Source organism: Chlamydotis macqueenii, chromosome Z, assembly GCF_036417535.1.
Source record: "Chlamydotis macqueenii isolate bChlMac1 chromosome Z, bChlMac1.mat, whole genome shotgun sequence".
Lineage (NCBI taxonomy): Eukaryota > Metazoa > Chordata > Aves > Otidiformes > Otididae > Chlamydotis > Chlamydotis macqueenii.
The window spans coordinates 11,838,085-11,855,172 of record NC_141593.1 but is presented as its reverse complement, the minus strand read 5'-3'; positions in this window follow the sequence as shown (position 1 = coordinate 11,855,172).

The following is a 17,088-nucleotide window of genomic DNA, read 5'->3' as shown; positions in this document are numbered from 1 at the left end:
TATTTTGTTACAATTTTCATTATTGCTGTAAATACTTGCAATCTGAGGGGTATTTACAATACCAAATAGAGATCACTATATGAAGAAAGACTTTTTATGAGGCTTCTTAAAGAAATCTGACCTATTCATTACATACTAATACGTACATCTTAATTATTAACAAAACCACTACTTAAGGTGTATATTGTCTCCTAGCTTTTAATTTTTCTTTGACATTTAGAAAATGGTTATTTTTTTTCAGAGCAACTTACTTGTGAATCTTGTGAACTTCCTGAAACTTTTACATTCCTTTTGCCTAATGGGCTGTGCAGGAATATGTGCTGCTTCATGGCAGTTCTCTCACACTAGCTGTGCCTCTAATTAAGTGCTGTAGTCTGAAGGTAAGACACTCCTACACTATTTGATTATGGTAACAGAAACCCAGCATTCCTAGCAAAAAAAAAAAAGCACTTTGAACTAGATCCCTTTCTAATATATTAATTGCTGTCATTGATTATGTTGCATTATATTTGGTATCTTCAGTTTCAACCGTATGGTAAGCCAAGTCAAATTTATTTTTTGTTTCTATTAAAATGCACTGGAATGTATTCCTCAGCATGCTTTTTGTCTGTGTTTTAGCTGTATTTGGCAGGCAATAATAATACGCAACTTCAGTTATTTCTTCAGGCTAATGTTGTTGTATTTGACATATTCCTGTGAATTATAATAGTTTCAGAGTGATAGCTTAGCTATCACTGTAGAAATTAATTATTTTGTACAGAAATGCCTTATATATTTATAGAGGTATCTGGAAGATAAGGGAATTAATTTCTAAGTATAGGTTTAGTAATAGAAGATCTTCATTCAGTGTATATCAAGGATAGGATGTAGGAGTGCTGCTTATGGATAGACTGTCTTCTTTTGCCTTATGAAAGAAGTATGTATGCATAATACCTTGGTTTGAACTCACTGAGTTACAAATTTTTCTCTGTAGTGTTTTAAATTATTGTTGTACTGGATATGTTTTTGAAATGTGTGTTAAAATACCTAGTCAAAGACTTAAGTGGGCATGAAATAAATAATTTCTGCAATACATTTTCCCTGGTGTATATCTAAGATATTCCTGTTTCCCTCAAGTGTTTTTGATAGTCACCTTCTGGGGAAACTTGTCCTATTTCTTTTTTCCACGTAGAAATTAAGTTTCCTGTAGAAAAAATCTCACCTTGTTTTGGTCACCTTTTTACATCTTCTTTAAAGCAGATTAAAAAGGGAAAGAAGCTTGTGTACCTGTGTGTTGTCACAGTCTGGGGATGAGACTTGCACCCATAGTTCAGGCTAGTGTCTTTACTGGCAGCTCACCTCAACTGTGGAGGCGCAAGCAGCTTCTGCAAATGCCAGAAGACAGAGAAGTGCAGCCAGGCTACCTGAAGATGTAAGCTTACCGCAGTGACTGGAGGAAGTCTGTGAGGACCCTGTATACTCCTGGGGCTGACTGGGCACCAGGTGTTCTTGCAGTGTGTAAGGTGGGATGGAAGGTGGGGCTACTACACCTCTCCCTCCTTTCTGTACGCAGTCAAACTGGGACATAATTATCTCTAGATGTCTCTGGATATTGGTGAGAATAAAGGCAAGAGATTGTTTCCACTACAGCTATGAAGGGACGGGCAAAGTTGTTAACTCTCATCTTTCACTGCTTTTGCTTGCATATTTATCACTTCTGTCTTCTCTACCTAAAAAAAAAAAAAAGTCAGAAATAAGTTGAAGGAAGAAGAGAGAATTTTTAGAAAAATTTAAATATTTTACTGTCTCTCTAGAGCTACTGTGGCTATGTTTTTGGTTTTGAATCCTAATACAGTAGCATTTTTCTTGAGATGTACAGAAGTATCTTCTGTTGTAAATCTGGATGTTGCCATACCCTGGAAAGTAATAATTCATCTTTTTAGCATATCAGAACTAAGAGTCACTGATTTTTGTATTTGATTGTTTGTTGTCTCCTATGCTTGATCTGCAACTGCTGTTTTAAGTGAGTTGCGGGAAAAATTTTGCACACTCTAAGAACAGTCTGTGCCATCGCTGCAGTAGGAATGTCTTGGCACTGTTAATGAAGACCTCTCCTGTCACAGTCCTTCTGCTGCACTACAATGTGTCTTTTCTGGATCTTTTTGTTAGGAATTTTTAATATATGTGGGTTCAGTGTAATGTAGTAAATGAATGATGCATGCAGATGCTGAGAAAGATTAGTAACAGAAGTTCAGTGAACCAAACTGAGCCATCTAACATAATCCAGTAGATGGTATTTCCTTTATTCATGGGAGAAGAGACAGGAGTAGCATGATCATTCTACAGTAGTAGAATGATCTTCTGTGTATGTGTTTAATTTTTTTCCAGAGACTGGATTTTGAAGTGAATCACTCTCAGCATAGTTAACCAGCTGCACTCTTCCTCCAGACTTGCTGTGATTAAGTGGCTACTGTAAGCCTAACAGTATGTAGGTCAGAGGATGGGAGTTGTCCTGTATTAAACATTAAGTTTCCATTATTCAGTGTCAGATTTTTATTTTCTCAGAGAGTAATATAAATTCTGTTGTTTATTAGTCAGTGGTTGCTAATGCAACTACCTTGCGTGCTCAGTGAATTTTAAGTCTACTTAAATTGCATTTTGACTGACTGTGAATTATGAAGGGTTGTGAATTAACCTTGCTCTGCCCTTCTCACTTCACCTCTGCCTGCTGCAGTGTGTTGCTTGTTTGTCCTAGTCTCTGCTCTGCATACTGTGATAAAGATCCTAACCCTTTCTCTTCATAAACATCCTATCTTTTGCATCATCTTATCGGTTGGGTCATTACACACCATTGCCCTGAGGATTTTTTGAGACCTTTATCAAGAAGCCAGAGTTGGTCAGGGCCTGACTTGGACAGAAGGCACAATTTTTCTTCCCTTCTCAGGGAATGTAACCTGAGCTGCAAAGAAAAATTCAGCTCATAAACAGAGGTCAAGTATTGAAGTGGTTTATGAATGTAGGTTATGCACAAACACAAGAAAAGCTCTCGGGTTCCTTCTACAGAAACGGATTATCTGGTTAAAGGTGTGTGTTTGGAGTCGCTTGGTCAACATTAGAGCAAAGATGTAACTTAGGCAGTGCCTAGATATGCTCTGTGGAAACCTGCTAAGCCTTTGAAATCCTAGTGAACACTTAAATGATTCACTGACAAATGAAATCATCTGCAAAGCTTAGCAAAGGTTATCTATTCTGAGTAAATTTCACAAAGGCTGGATGCTGCTGGGAATTTTTCTGGTGTGTTCTGTGTTCCTCTTGTCCCTCAGAAGCTGGATCCTTCCATGAGCACTGGTACTCCTGTAAAAACGTCATGGTTTTTGTTTTGGAAGATTTTTTTATTGTTTTTAAATCTGTGGAAATTGAGAAGAAGATACAGAAGCAGTGTACTACTATGACATGTTTCAATGAGGAAGCAACAGATTTCAAGCCCAGATTTTGCAAATAACTAGCAAGTCTATTGCAAGAGGCTAACACCCATGGTAGCCAGTGTGACACGGCATCACCCCTTCAGAGAGTGCATAGGTGGCTTGTGGGTGTCACACAGCGGGTGGAAAGGAATGAGGCAAAGTAAACCCGGGGCACAGAGGGATGGGACAAAGGAAGTGGGTTGAGAGGCAAAGCAAAGCGTGGGAGAGTGAGCGGTGGTGACAAGGAAGGTGTAATCTCTGCCAGCTCCTGGGGTAGGTTTACACTTTTTGCTGCTCACAGCCTCACCTCAAATTTTCTGTAAGAAATCTGATAGCAACATGTCGGCAGCTGGCCCCCAAGGTCTAAGAATATGTAGCTTTGACTACAGAGCAGTGATAAAAGCCTGTGTTGGGCTCAGCACTGTGCAAACACCCTGTAGCTTTTCCCTCTCTTATTTCAAGCATCTGACGTAAGCATAACTCCTGGCCTGAAGTTGAGTCCCCACACAAAGGAAAAAGGAGGGAGTGAGTTGAGGGAGAGGTTGAGAACGTGAGCAAGTGTGGTGCAATAAAATAAGGACTTATATTGTGTTACTGCCTCTCAGAGACGTTAGTGGTGCGTTGGGAGCACATAGACAGCTGGAGTCAGGCTTTCTGGACTAATATTTAAAACATCTTCACATACCAGATGAAACTTGTAATCTCTGAACAATAAACATTGCAGAGGCTCTGGGAGCAGGCTTGAGCACCGATGTGCTGTAAAGCGATAGCTGAGCTGGTGCAGAACAGGAGTGGGATCTGCAGGCTCAGGGGAGTGGGTGGGCAGGCAAGGTCTGTCCCAGGTACCCACTGAGCTGGGAGCCCCCTGCTAAAGGGGGCAACAGCATGAACTTTGGTCAGTGTCCCCTCTTGTTGGTTCTGAGTGATTTGGAAGAAATGTAGAGCTAAAAACCTTAAAAACACTTCCAAAAAGTGGGATGGATTTGCTTCCTGTTTAAACAGACATCTGTTAAAACACTACAGCAAGAATCAGTCAGTTCAGTCACCATTTATCAGGAACAGTAATTACTGTTGAGCCTTAGGAGTTAAGAGCTTGACTGTACCCATGTTGAAATGAAGAAGACCTTTGTCACTAGTAATACCAGACCATATCTTACATGGTTGTTTCTTTGGGAGCTGTTACTGAGATTGTCTGACTGCACTAGTATATTTGAATAAAGAACAAATATGGAACCAGTCTTGGATTAGCTATGTATACTAGCTATTGGAGTCCATAGCTAGTCGATCCTCCTGAAGCATCCAAGCTGTAATACTCAGTGTGGCAACTTGAGCTCATCAACCACAGGGTAAGGTGACACTTCTGTTTATTTTGTGGTAGATAAGCCAAACCAGTACTCCTCCAGAAGAGCATGTCCAGCAACAAGGCTGAAGGTAACTGGCCCAATGTCACAATTTTAAAAAAAAAGAGCTTTTGATTTTCACTAGAAAGTCTTTTAACACTTGCAGAGAACAATAAACCGTCATGGTCAGTGAAATTATTATTCAGTGTGGACAGTAACTGTTAATTCAAGGAGTTATTTCCTTGGATACTTACAGTCTTGTGATTTTTTTTTTTAATATCTCTATTGCTTTAAAATCAAGAACTCCAACAGTCTCTGCTATCTGCCACCTTGGCTTCTGCCACTCAAACAGGAAAGACAGGATAGCAACTGCTACCCTATGTAGATTGAGATAATTGTTAATGTCTTTTTTTTTTAAAAAAAACACATTCTACAGAGAGAGTCAGATTTGTGTTGGATTTGATTTTTCTTTCTTCACTGATATTTTCAAATTTGGTCTGTTTCCAACTTTCTGCACCACAGCACACTCTTCTGGAGTGCTTGCTGCTGTGTTTGTGAGGACTGGAAACCATGGGTTGCTTTTGAAGAGAGCAGAGTTAAGATAAGCATTGCAGTGCCTGAAGTAGCCTCAGCATTCAAGGGAGGTCAAGTCCTGCCTCCCAGGAAACCATGAGCAGTGTTGAAAAACTCTAGACAACAGATTATAGCAGTAGGCAAAATTTATTTCAGTATCTAGCAAGCTAGCTATCCATACCAGTCAAAGCACTTGATGAGAAGCTTGTTCATCAAAGCTCTGAACTCATCAAATTCCTGAGCTCCGTGTAACGATCCTTTCATCTTCCTCATCAGCTGAAGAGCCTGTCCTCAGAGTAGATTCTCAGGTTTTACACTGGCTCTAGAACAAGAGTTGGGGAAGACTAGAGCAGAATTCATGAAGAGGATTCCCCTCTTCTCACCTTTCCTTGTAACAGTGAAGGACTGGATGGAGCTCTTAGCACTGGGCAGAAGGAGCTCAGTGTTTGTTCCAGTCTGGATCAGAGTTGTGACAGTTCAGAAAAGCCAGGTATCAGGAACCCTTATCTCACCAAATTGCCTCTCCAGGAAACTTCTCTACTGGGAAGGTCCCTGGGGCAGGGCTATAGAGGCGACAAATTTAAGTGCTTTGTAAACTTTGCAAAGGAAGCCTCATACCACCTAAGAGTTCCTCCAGTGCATTCACTGACTTCTGAGTTTAACATCAAGGTAGGGGACTGGTGCCTTACCCGTGCCACCCACAGAAGATTTGTGACACTTAGGACCAGCAATGTCCCAACCAAAAGTCCAAAACCTTGAGACAAAATGTGACAATGTCTAAATAAGAGATGCATTGTGTTTTGTGCTTCCTTTTGTTTCCACATTCATCAGTTTGGGTAACAGCCCTGTGTTGAAGCATTGATGATAAACAGAGAACTACACTGACCCTCCTGAATCTCAAGCCTAGAAATGTTTTATATTTTATTTAAAGAACAAGATCTACCAGGGAAATTCCTGGACTTGAAACTACAGGACTTAATTCTATAAATGTGTTTATCTAAAGTCCGTTTTAGTTTGCAATATTAGCTTTGTCTGGGAATAATGTGGTAAAGAAATGTATGTGCATGGGGAAGGGAGAGAGAGCTTCCACTGAATGACTTTTGCAGCCTTACTTCATTATTTAAAGCCTAGTGTTTAAGAAACCACTGTCTGGGACTGTGAGGAATGCTGATGGGTTTTGCAGATAATCCAAGCTGGATTCTTATTAAGGAAGTATACACAGAAATCACCAAACCGGTCAGTTTTGCTGTCAAATCCTTTTTTATATTCATCAGTGCAGTCCTGGCCAACAGAATACTTGGTAGGGATTGGACTACTCCTATTTTAACTCACATGATATTTACAATCTTTTCAAAGGGAAGACATTTTAAAATTATTGCCTTTAACTCGGCATCTGTTTCTTTTTCCTTTGGACTCTTCAGATGCTAAAATTTACCTTTTCCTCAAAAATGAGGAATGAGCAAAACTTGCTTTTTCACAGCTCTGGGGGAAAAGGAAGCAAAGAGTTCACAGTTTGTTCTGATTTGGATGCCAGTTGTGACAGTCAGAGAACAGGTAGATGTCGGGCACCAAACCTCTTGGAAAGATCCACTGGCTGGGGGTAAGTCTCTGCGTCCTCATCCTCCCAATTTACTTCACTTTGTCCCTGACTGAGAAACAGGCACTGATTTTTTTTTTTTGCCATGTAGTCACAAATACTTCAAATAAGCTTGAAGCCCCAAAAATTCCTAAAGCTCTATGGCCCTCTATTGTTCTTTTGGCTAGAGGAGGTCTGGTTCCTTATAGGCAACCAGGCACTGGGGTGATAGTGCAGTTAGGAGCATTTACTTGGCATTTGTGTCAAAACATCGCTGAAAGTAGCTGAAGTGGTCTCAAGACTGCTCCCACCCTCTTCCTCGATGCTATGTGGCATGTTGGTGGCGGCTGGACAGGGCTGTGCCAGGTCGGGCAGTGCAGGCAGGAAGCAACACCCAGCAACATCAGAGGAAGAGCTGGACCCGCACACCAAAGGTGCCGCTCAACAGCCTCTTATGCTCACAGACGCTGTGGTGAGTAACGTGCCGTGGGCCGCAGCGCAGCACTGCAGCCTCTGTCGTTGGCAGAGGCAACTGGTGGTGAACTAAACGCGCCGTTACTAGAGCTTACATAGTATTTACCGTAATAGTATAACTGGGATTCACATTATTCTTGTAATATTCTATTCTGAGAAATGTTTTGTTACTTTTTGTTGTTTTGTTGTTACTATGAAAGCTGGATGGTTTAGTTTTTTTGGGTTTGTTTTTTTTTTTTTGCTTGGCATCATCAGAACAGCCATCTTTGGTGACATCCGGATCGTATGACTGTTTATACAAAAGCTTGTGAGGTTTCAGCCATCAGAAGATAGCAACTTCCTCTTGTAGATAACAAACATGCCAAATTATGCAATTTCTGGGTAGATAATGTTAACAAATTCGTGTTAGCATTATCTGGCCTCAAATGCAGGAACAGTGTATCAGAAACACGGCAGTATTAGTAGTCTGATTGTTTGTTCATATGACTGAGCTACATTTTTCACTACCATAAATCCATTTGAGACAATTTCACCAACTTGATTTTAAAAAGGATGAGTCTTCAGGCAGAAAAACTAGTCTACAAACACTAAGATACTGACTCGTGGCAGGATCCTAGGCTGTGTAAATGACTGCTTCCTGGTTCCTGCTAATGGTTTGCACTGTGGCAGGGTCCCCATCCATGTCAGTGTTGTGAGGGAGCTACACGAGTCACAGAGTGAGGATGTTAGTTAGTTTAAATGGTCATGGCCCACGTGACTAACTTAGGGAGAAGTGAGGATACCGGATGCTTCATCTCTATTGCATCAGGCCTAACTGCACATGTTAGATGCCACATTTCTAAAATCAGCAGGAGCTTTGCTAGGGAGTGAAGTTTTGACTTGACTAGTGGAGAAGGTCTCTAAACAAAGGAGGATCTATAACATCTTGTAACTTGGTTTGTGGAGCTAGAAAAGTTTGGGGAATCCTGCTACTGTTTCTGCAGCATTGTGTTGGCCTACTTCTCTGGGTTTCCCTGTTGGATGTCCTTTGCAGCATCTGCCTGCAAAACTGTGCTACCAAACAATGCTTCTTGGTCCCTTCCTACACAAGCCACGTAGATCTTTACTCGCTGTGCAAGGTAGGATTGTGAATGATTGCCTGAGAGCTGTGGTCTCCTATTCCTGATGGCACTCCCGCCTGACCTGTAGCTGGACAAGAGCATCTGGGTTATTGAAGAAAAGCTTGTGTATATTTTGGGACTGGTTAACATAGTTTTGTTTCTTTTTTTCCCCCCAAGAGCTGTTAAACTAGAGGGCAGATAGAAGGAGAACGAATGAAGCTTGCTGCTGTGAAGGAAAGAGCATGTCACAGCTGGAGCATACTTCTTCACAAGCTGGACAGGAGGAGCTTTGCTGGAAGATCTGAGGAACTCATGCCAAGTCTGCTGGGCATATCTAACACATACTTTCACCTTTATTTAAAATTCTTCCTGATTATGTGCTAAACATACAGTGACTGGCATACACAAAGATAACACTACCCTGCAGCCAGTCTGGAGAGAGACATCACCTCCACAACTTCCCAGCTAAGGCAAAACCCATCATCCCATTCCAAGGGAAATACTCAGAAAGGGGCAAGGCAATCTCACTGCTGGGACAGGCCTCAACTCTGTGGATGTGAAAATAACGACACACAACATAACAGTAAAACTTCCTGTTAATGCAGTTTGTAGCTGGCAACATGCTTAACATACCTCAGAAAGAGCAGGAGTGATGTTAGAGTGCCTTTTGGCCCCTCACTGGGAGCTGAATTTGAAGAAGCTCCCACACTCATCTTTCCTCCCTTCTGGGATGCTCAAGGTCTTGTTTATGGGCAATAAGAAAGAACACCTTACAAGTAAGTAAAGCCAAGAATTTATTGTTAATTGAAATCTGAAGAGTCCATTATTGCTAGTCCAAATCTAATAGTTATAGAAAAGGAAAGGATAAAAATAATGCAGTTAAAATACTTCAATACAGAGAAAAGTGTCAATAATAAAAAAAAAATTAAATTCGTAACACACACCTCCTAGTTTTTACCCATTTTCTGGTAATTATGTTGTTCCCCTCTGTTCCTCTGAGTTTTAAAGTCAGCATCTTCAGCCTGCACAATGACTTAACAATGTAAATCTCCAGCTTCTAGTGTCCTTTGTTGGGAATATTATCATGCTGATGCTCTAGGATCTACCTGAGGGTATTTGTCTGTGTTTCCTAACATGCATTTAGGCTTTTATCTTTTTTTCACTGGTCTGCAGCTACATGTTACTGCTGAATTTACTGTATGTAGAATTTCACATATATTAGAGACTGTTTCTTTGTTCTCTTTGCTACCCCTAAAGCAGTTTCATCCAGCTCCAGGTCTGCATTTCTGTAGCTGAGCACAGATGAGGAGCTCTGGGGTCTCCAAAGCCAAGCCTATGCCCCAGCTTTTATAACTTCCTGCCAGTGCTGCTCTGCGCTACATCCTGTGTCTCCACTTCTCAAGGCCTCTGCAATTGTACCGGTCTGGTAATTCTCAACCCTGTATTGTATTAGTTGTAAACATCTCATTATACACTGAATTACTTCTTGTTACTGCTATCTGTATAAAACCACACAAAGATAAACAAAATTAAAACAAATTACTATAGCCAGCTGGTCAGTTAGATAGATTGCCATCACAGAAGGAGGTAAAAGCACATCAAGAAAAGTTCAGACAAAGCAAGCCTGGCAGGCCCTCTGCCCGAAGCTCTGCAAACTCGCTACAAAGCTGGTGGCCTGTTGGTAGCAATGGCAACGTGAGGCTGCAGGGCTACGCTGCTGCACGTACCAGCGTTTCTCGCCTGCCTCTTAGGGAACGAGGCATGCTATTGTCTGGAGGAGTCCTTTAAATTTTTATCATGTAGTACGTCCAATGCAAGTCCTTATGTCTCTAGCTGAGTGTTCACCAATGAAAAAGATTATCTGAATTTTGGAAGTTTTAGAGATCTGTAGCTATGATAGCTATCAGCAGCAAAGCAAGGAACAGCGCTTGTTTTTTTTTTAACCTCCTGTATCATCCTGCACCGAATTAAGCTTTTGGTGCAGAAAGACGTATTTCAAGACCTTTCCTAACACTAGTACTATGCTGCCAAACTGGAGTCAAAGGTTTGAATTGTTTGTGTCAAAGGCATGAGAAAATCTTGCTTGTAAGATAATCCTCTCAGCACTGTGATTTTTTCATTTTAAGCGGATGGAACTAGTTTACATGCACTCCCTCACATGAATTCTTTCAAAAAAGGACTTTTAAAGATCCACTTGTCTGAAACCTTTAATGCCATCATAACAGAAACAGACAGAACAGTATAGAAAGACATCTCTGATTTCCAAAACTGCTGTGTGGGAGAAAGGAAGCCTGTAGGATTGAGATCGTGTGCAGCTATTAGAAAGAATTCTCTGTACTTCATTCCGTGTTAAGAAGCATGAAAAAAAAAGCAGAATTTTAAAGTGGTGGTTTTTTTTTTTTTTTTTCTAATTCTGCATATTGGAAGCTAGAGAGGAAAGAGAAGCATCTTTGTGTTTCATTGTTTCCACGATGGCTGGCTGGCGATGTGCAGTAAGATACATGCCAGAGTCAAAGCGCTTTGGGTTTACCAGAACTGGACATTATAATTTACTGGAAACTGCATTGCAGAAAGCTTTTTCACCAGAAATTTCAAATTTCTTGCCCCCTTCCCCCATGAGAAGGTTGGTAGTTTCCCATAGTCAGCTTTTACAAAGCTGCAGAAGTTCACAAGCTCTAGCTGGAGTCTCCTGTCTCAGTGGTCTGCTTCCTTCAGTAACTAAAAGCATGCCCAGACTGGATGCTGAAGGATAATACTGGAAAAAAAACAATCCAAAAGCCAAACTATAGGGAGCCAGGAGATAGTGGAGAAGAAATCTGTCTTCATCTTTATCCCATATACATGTGAGAGCTATGGGCTCAGATCAGTACTCCAGGCTGTGATGGCAGATACCCCATCTCTCTGCTGAGCGTTATGAGTGCCTGTGAGAGCCTCGCTCCCTTGGAAACTTTGGGGGATTGGACATCAACCTCCCCTGGGCCCACCTATGCGTGTCCACTATTTGGGTACATAGCGCATGCACTTACTTTAAGAGAAACACTTTCCTGGGGACCTAAACTTTAGAGACTTATGAAGGTGCACCAGGTGCTAAGGAGATTTAATTCCACCAAGAATAAAAGGTAGCATCCTTAGGAAGCCGTGTATGATGACCCAGCCTGGAGTTACAAACCTGTAAGTCTGAGTCCTACACCAGGCAAACAGGAAGAAACTAATAAAGGAGTGTGCTTAGACTTTTAATTCCTTCTGTTCCTCTTGTGCGTGTGCATCTGTGCTGTGGGCTCTTGAGCTGGTTGCCAGTAGTGCTGCTTTCAGGTGGAAAGTGTTAGGGCCACCCCATGCCTCTCCTCTGGCTTTGGTCGTGAGTCCCAGCAAACCTGGGTTAAAGCCCTTGTCACGAGGTTGGCAAGTGTGATGGCAGAGAGAGTCTTGCTTGACTTTGCCAGCCACATCACCTGTTGCCTTCTAGTCCTCAACCATCAGTGAGAATGCCCCAAAATCTGAATGGCTGCTTGCAACACCAGGTGTGACCTACAGGGTAGGACAACTCAGTGCTTGTGGTATTTGCTACTGTGAGATTTTCACAACAGCCAAACGTGTTAATGGGTTCAAAGAGAGGCTAGAGAAACTCATGGAGAATAGCTCTATGTGTGACTTCCAACTCAGGAAGCTGGGAAATGGTTGATTGCTGGAGGGCAGATGGGGGAGGAGAACTCTACGGGCATGCCCAGTGCTTTTACCCTAATGGTGGCTGCTGGCCACTGAGGAGAGTAGGAGATTGGGCCAGCAGACCTTTGGGCTGACCCAAAGAAACTGCTTTTTAACTTCAAATATTCTTACGATACTGTAATTCTATACAAGGGACAGCTAGAGGGTGATTCGGTTGCCTAAATGCCAGAATCTGGTACCATTGGGCATTCTACCATCCCTTCACCTCCTCTCCGAGCAAAGCTCAGGTAAGTCCTGTGTAGCTCTCTGTAGATAACTGGAGTGTCCTTGGTGGCTAAAACGGCGCTAAGCACATATGGTTGGGCTCTCACTGTTTCTTGGATCAGGTCAGAATTGGGGGAGCCCTCTTTGAAAAGCAGTATGTTTGAAAGAGTTGAGTGTTCAGGTTCTGGTGGTCACAAGCCACAAGGTTGGGCACTGCGGCATTAGGAGAGGGTAAATGCCAGTGTTCTGGTTTTGTTTAGTGAGGGGGGGCCTAAGGTGGCAGCTTCTGTAGGAAACTGCTAGAAGTTGCTCCCCTTTGTTCAGTGGACTCGGCCGGGCCTAGGGCAGACCTGCGGCTGGCCAAGGCCGAGCCGATGGGTAGCAGAATGTCCCGTGATAACGCCTCTGCGATAATGTATTTAAGAAGGGGAAAACAGAAAAAAAAAAAGAGAAGAGAAGATGTGAAGAAGCTGAGCGGGGGCAGAGGCGGGAGGGGGAGGCGCAGGCCTCACCCTCTGGCCTCTCGCCAGGTGGCCGACTGGGCCCAACTCGGCCCGGCCCGGCTGCAAGAAGTGGAGAGGAGATGAGCTGGATGATGTGAAGAGATTCTAAGAGGCGTCTGCCAGCCTGTTGTGAAGAACTTGTCTTGTGAGAGGAATGGCTGCAAACGCCAAGGTCAGTTCAGAAGGAGGGGGGGAGTAATGCGGCTCCTGGCCAAGATTCCCCTGCAGCCTGAGGTGAAGACCATGGTGGAGCAGGTTGTCCCCCTGCAGCCCATGGAGGTCCATGGAGGAGCAGAGATTCCCCTGCAGCCCGTGTTGATGACCATGGTGGAGCAGGTTGTTCCCCTGCAGCTCATGGATGCCCACAGAGGAGCAGAGATCCCCCTGCAGCCCATGAAGGACCCCACACCGGGGGAGGTGGATGCCTGAAGGAGGCTGTGACCTGTGGAGGGCCCACTGGGACAGCCGTTCTGGAGGGACTGCACCCTGTGGAAGAGATGACCCACGCTGGAGCGGTTTCACGAAGGACTGTGTTGTATGGGTGGGACCCCACAATGGAGCAGGGGAGGAATGTGAGGAGTTCTTCCCCCGACCATGCAGCAGTGGCGTAAAACAACGCATGATGAACTGACCGCAATCCCCATTCCCTCTTCCCCCCTGTGCCGCTAAGGGGGGGGAAGGAGGTAGAGATGTTGTTAAGCCCGGGAAGAGGGAGGGGTGTGGGGAGGTTATCTTGTTCCCTGTCTCATTATCCTGCTGTTTGTAGTAATAAATGAATAGTTTTCCCCAAGTCGAGTCTGTTTTGCCTGTAACGGTAACTTTAAGGATTTCTCCCTGTCCTTATCTCAAACCTCGAGACGTTTTTCTTACATTATCTCCCCCTATTCTCTCGGAGGGTGGGGGGAGCGAGAGACTGTGTAGTCTGGTACCAATCAGGCCTGAACTACAACAGCCAGTCCCTAGCATGAATCTCTTTTGAGATCCGGCCCTGGGTCTTTAGTCTGCTGACTCATCCGTGTATGAATCTGCTCTTTGCAGCCAGGGAAACAAGATCTTCACTGAGTGTCGTAGTTCAACCCTGATCGGGACCAGACTACACAGTCTCTCTCTCACTCCCCCCACCCTCCGAGAGAATAGGGAGAGATGATATAAGGAAAAACGGCTTGAGGCTTGAGATAAGGACAGGGAGAAATCCTTAAAGTTACCGTTACGGGCAAAACAGATTCGACTTGGGGAAAACTATTCATTTATTACTACAAACAGCAGGATAATGATACAGGGAACAAGATAACCTCCCCACACCCCTTCCTCTTCCCGGGCTTAACAACATCTCTACTACCTTCCCCTCCCGAGCGGCACAGGGGGGAAGAGGGAATGGGGGTTGCAGTCAGTTCATCACACGTTTTTTCATGCCGCTGCTGCATGGTCGGGGGAAGAACTGCTCGCATTCCTCCCCTGCTTCTTCGTGGGGTCCCTCCCACGGGCTACAGTCCTTCGTGAAGTGCTCCGGCGTGGGTCGTTTTTCCATGGGGTGCAGACCCTCCAGAACGGCTGCCCCAGCACAGGCCCTCCACGGGCCACAGCCGCATTCAGGCATCCGCCTGCCCTGGCATGGGGTCCTCCCCGGGCTGCAGGTGGATCTCTGCTCCTCCGTGGGCCTCCATGGGCTGCAGGGGGACAACCTGCTCCACCATGGTCTTCACCACGAGTTGCAGAGGAATCTTGGCCAGGAGCTGCGTTACTCCTCCCCCTCCTTCTTCACTGACCTTGGCGTCTGCAGCCGTTTCTCACAACAGGCTGGCAGACGCCTCTCAGGATCCTTTTTACATCTTGTTCACTTCTCATCTCCTCTCCGCTTCTTGTGGCTGGGCTGGGCCGAGTTGGGCCCTGTCAGCCGCCTGGCGGTAGGCCAGAGGGTGAGGCCTGCAAGGCCCACAAGGCTCGCGCCTCCCCCTCTCTGCCCCTGCTCAGCTGCTTCACATCTTCTCCCCTTTTTTTTTCTGTTTTTCCCCTTCTTAAATACGTTATTGCAGAGGCGTTATCACGGGACATTCTGCTACCCATCGGCTCGGCCTTGGCCAGCAGCGGGTCCACCCTAGGCCCAGCCAAGTTCACTAAACAAAGGGGAGAGACTTCTAGCAGCTTCCTACAGAAGCTACCACCTTAGGCCCCCCCCCCACCCAACAAAACCAGAACACTGAGGCAACAGCAACTCATATGCCAAGGTGGCACCATCTCAGGGCTCAAGATGCGCAGAGGAGGCTAACAATAGCTAATCCTTCTGTGTGACAGAAGTAACTTCTGAAGTAAGCAGGGAATTTGGGATATGACTAAGCTCTCTAGACGGGTGGTGTGCCACCAGTGTGTTGATGAGTAGAATGAATGAGAAGGTGGCTGTTAGGGTAGATGGGCCTGCACTGAATCGTGCTGCCATGACAAACATGCCCTGCCAGGGACACACATCTGACTCACATGCCACCAACAAGTTTCTGGAGACAGGAACCAAAACAGTCCCTGGTAATTTGGAGAGGAAGCTCCAGAGAACAACAAAAACTACATCCTATCTGTGGTCATTGTAGAAATGGTACCACACAGACTGAAATAATAGCTGCAGTCAGACAAGCTCCACGGGCTGACAAGCGAAGCATTCCCCTCACTGGCAGCAAACACAGCTTCTCCCCGCAGCCTCCAGCTACTTCTGCAGCCAATGCTTCACCCATGTCCTAGAAGAAAGACCCCCCTGCCCTGCCCTGCACAACTACTGACAGTGCCTCCTTGCCACCCTTTCCCCTTCTGCCTAATCCTGCCTGCATGATCCCATATACCTGTAAAAATCCAGACTTCAGAGGACTGGGAGGGACATCAAAATATTGTCAAGACTTCCCCTCTTGGCATGTGCCTGTGCCAAGAGCAGAGACTTCACAGCCACTCTTCTTTCCCCAGGCTATTCCAGCACCTCATTAGGATCGTCTTTGGGGAGGCCTCTTTGAGAAGCAGCTAATCAAAATCTCCTCCTCTCTGGTTTTTTCTCCCTTTTCTTTGCCCTCTTCACTGTTCTTGTTTTTGCTGCAGCAAGCTGCAGACTGCTTTCCTGTTCCTCCTTACCTCCTGCTCTCTGCAAAGATCCAGCACAGCTTTTCAGCATCAAAAGGTATTTGATCCTGCTAAATGCTGGGTCCATTTAACTATTTTCTTCTCTAGAGGAAAGAGAGAGAGGGAGATGAGCATAAAACTTCCTCGGGCATATCAGACGGTCATTGCCTTGAGCACAGAAGTTTCTCACACGTGTTAGAAGTTCATTGTATTTTTTGACTGTGGTTGGCAGAAGCTCGTCAATATTTTTTAAAAACATGAGAGAACAAAACTAAAAAATCTCCAACATTAAGTTTTTTTCCACTTTTCCTGAAATCTTTAAAACTTAAACTTTCATTATTTCAAGGCATAGGATAAAAATAATTTAATTTTGGTAAATATTTGTTGATAAACTTCTTAAAAAGCTAAAGTATCTAGTGTTTTAATTTTTCATTTTCCAACTGAAAACAGATTTGTGGTAGATTTGCAAGAAAGAAAAATTTTCAAAATAACTGCCTTCTTTTCTGGAAGGCTTCTGATCTCAAATCACCTTAAAAAACTTGTCAAGCAACACATGCAGACATAGCGTTAAAAAAAATAAATCTGTTTGTGCTTCCCCAGAGTGAAGGCAAGAGGCAAGGTAGAAGTAAGGAACGCTGAAGATGTGTAGCCGGGCAGAGCGATCCGTCGGGCGGACGCTGCCAGCACCATGCATTCTCTGGGCTGGAAAGGCTCCCCAGACCGGAGGGATGAGCTGAGGGTCACTGCGTGGGGTCAGACCCACACGGAGAGACTGGGCTGCATCTTTGTTAGGAGGACGGCTGGGGACCGTCCCCAGCAGGCAGATTGGATGTGACCACCCCCTTTGGAAGGAGTTCAGTAGCATGGGTGTCTCAGCTCTGGAGAGCTATCATGAGCACAATTAATTTCAGCTTGTAAGTACAGACCACACATGGAGACAGCATTTTTGGATATAAAAGCATTTTATTTGGATTGGAAGTTCAACTTAATTGCATTACAGTTTGTTTTAAAATGGGAATACTTTTCCCTTGACAATTTTACTTACCATGGAGATTT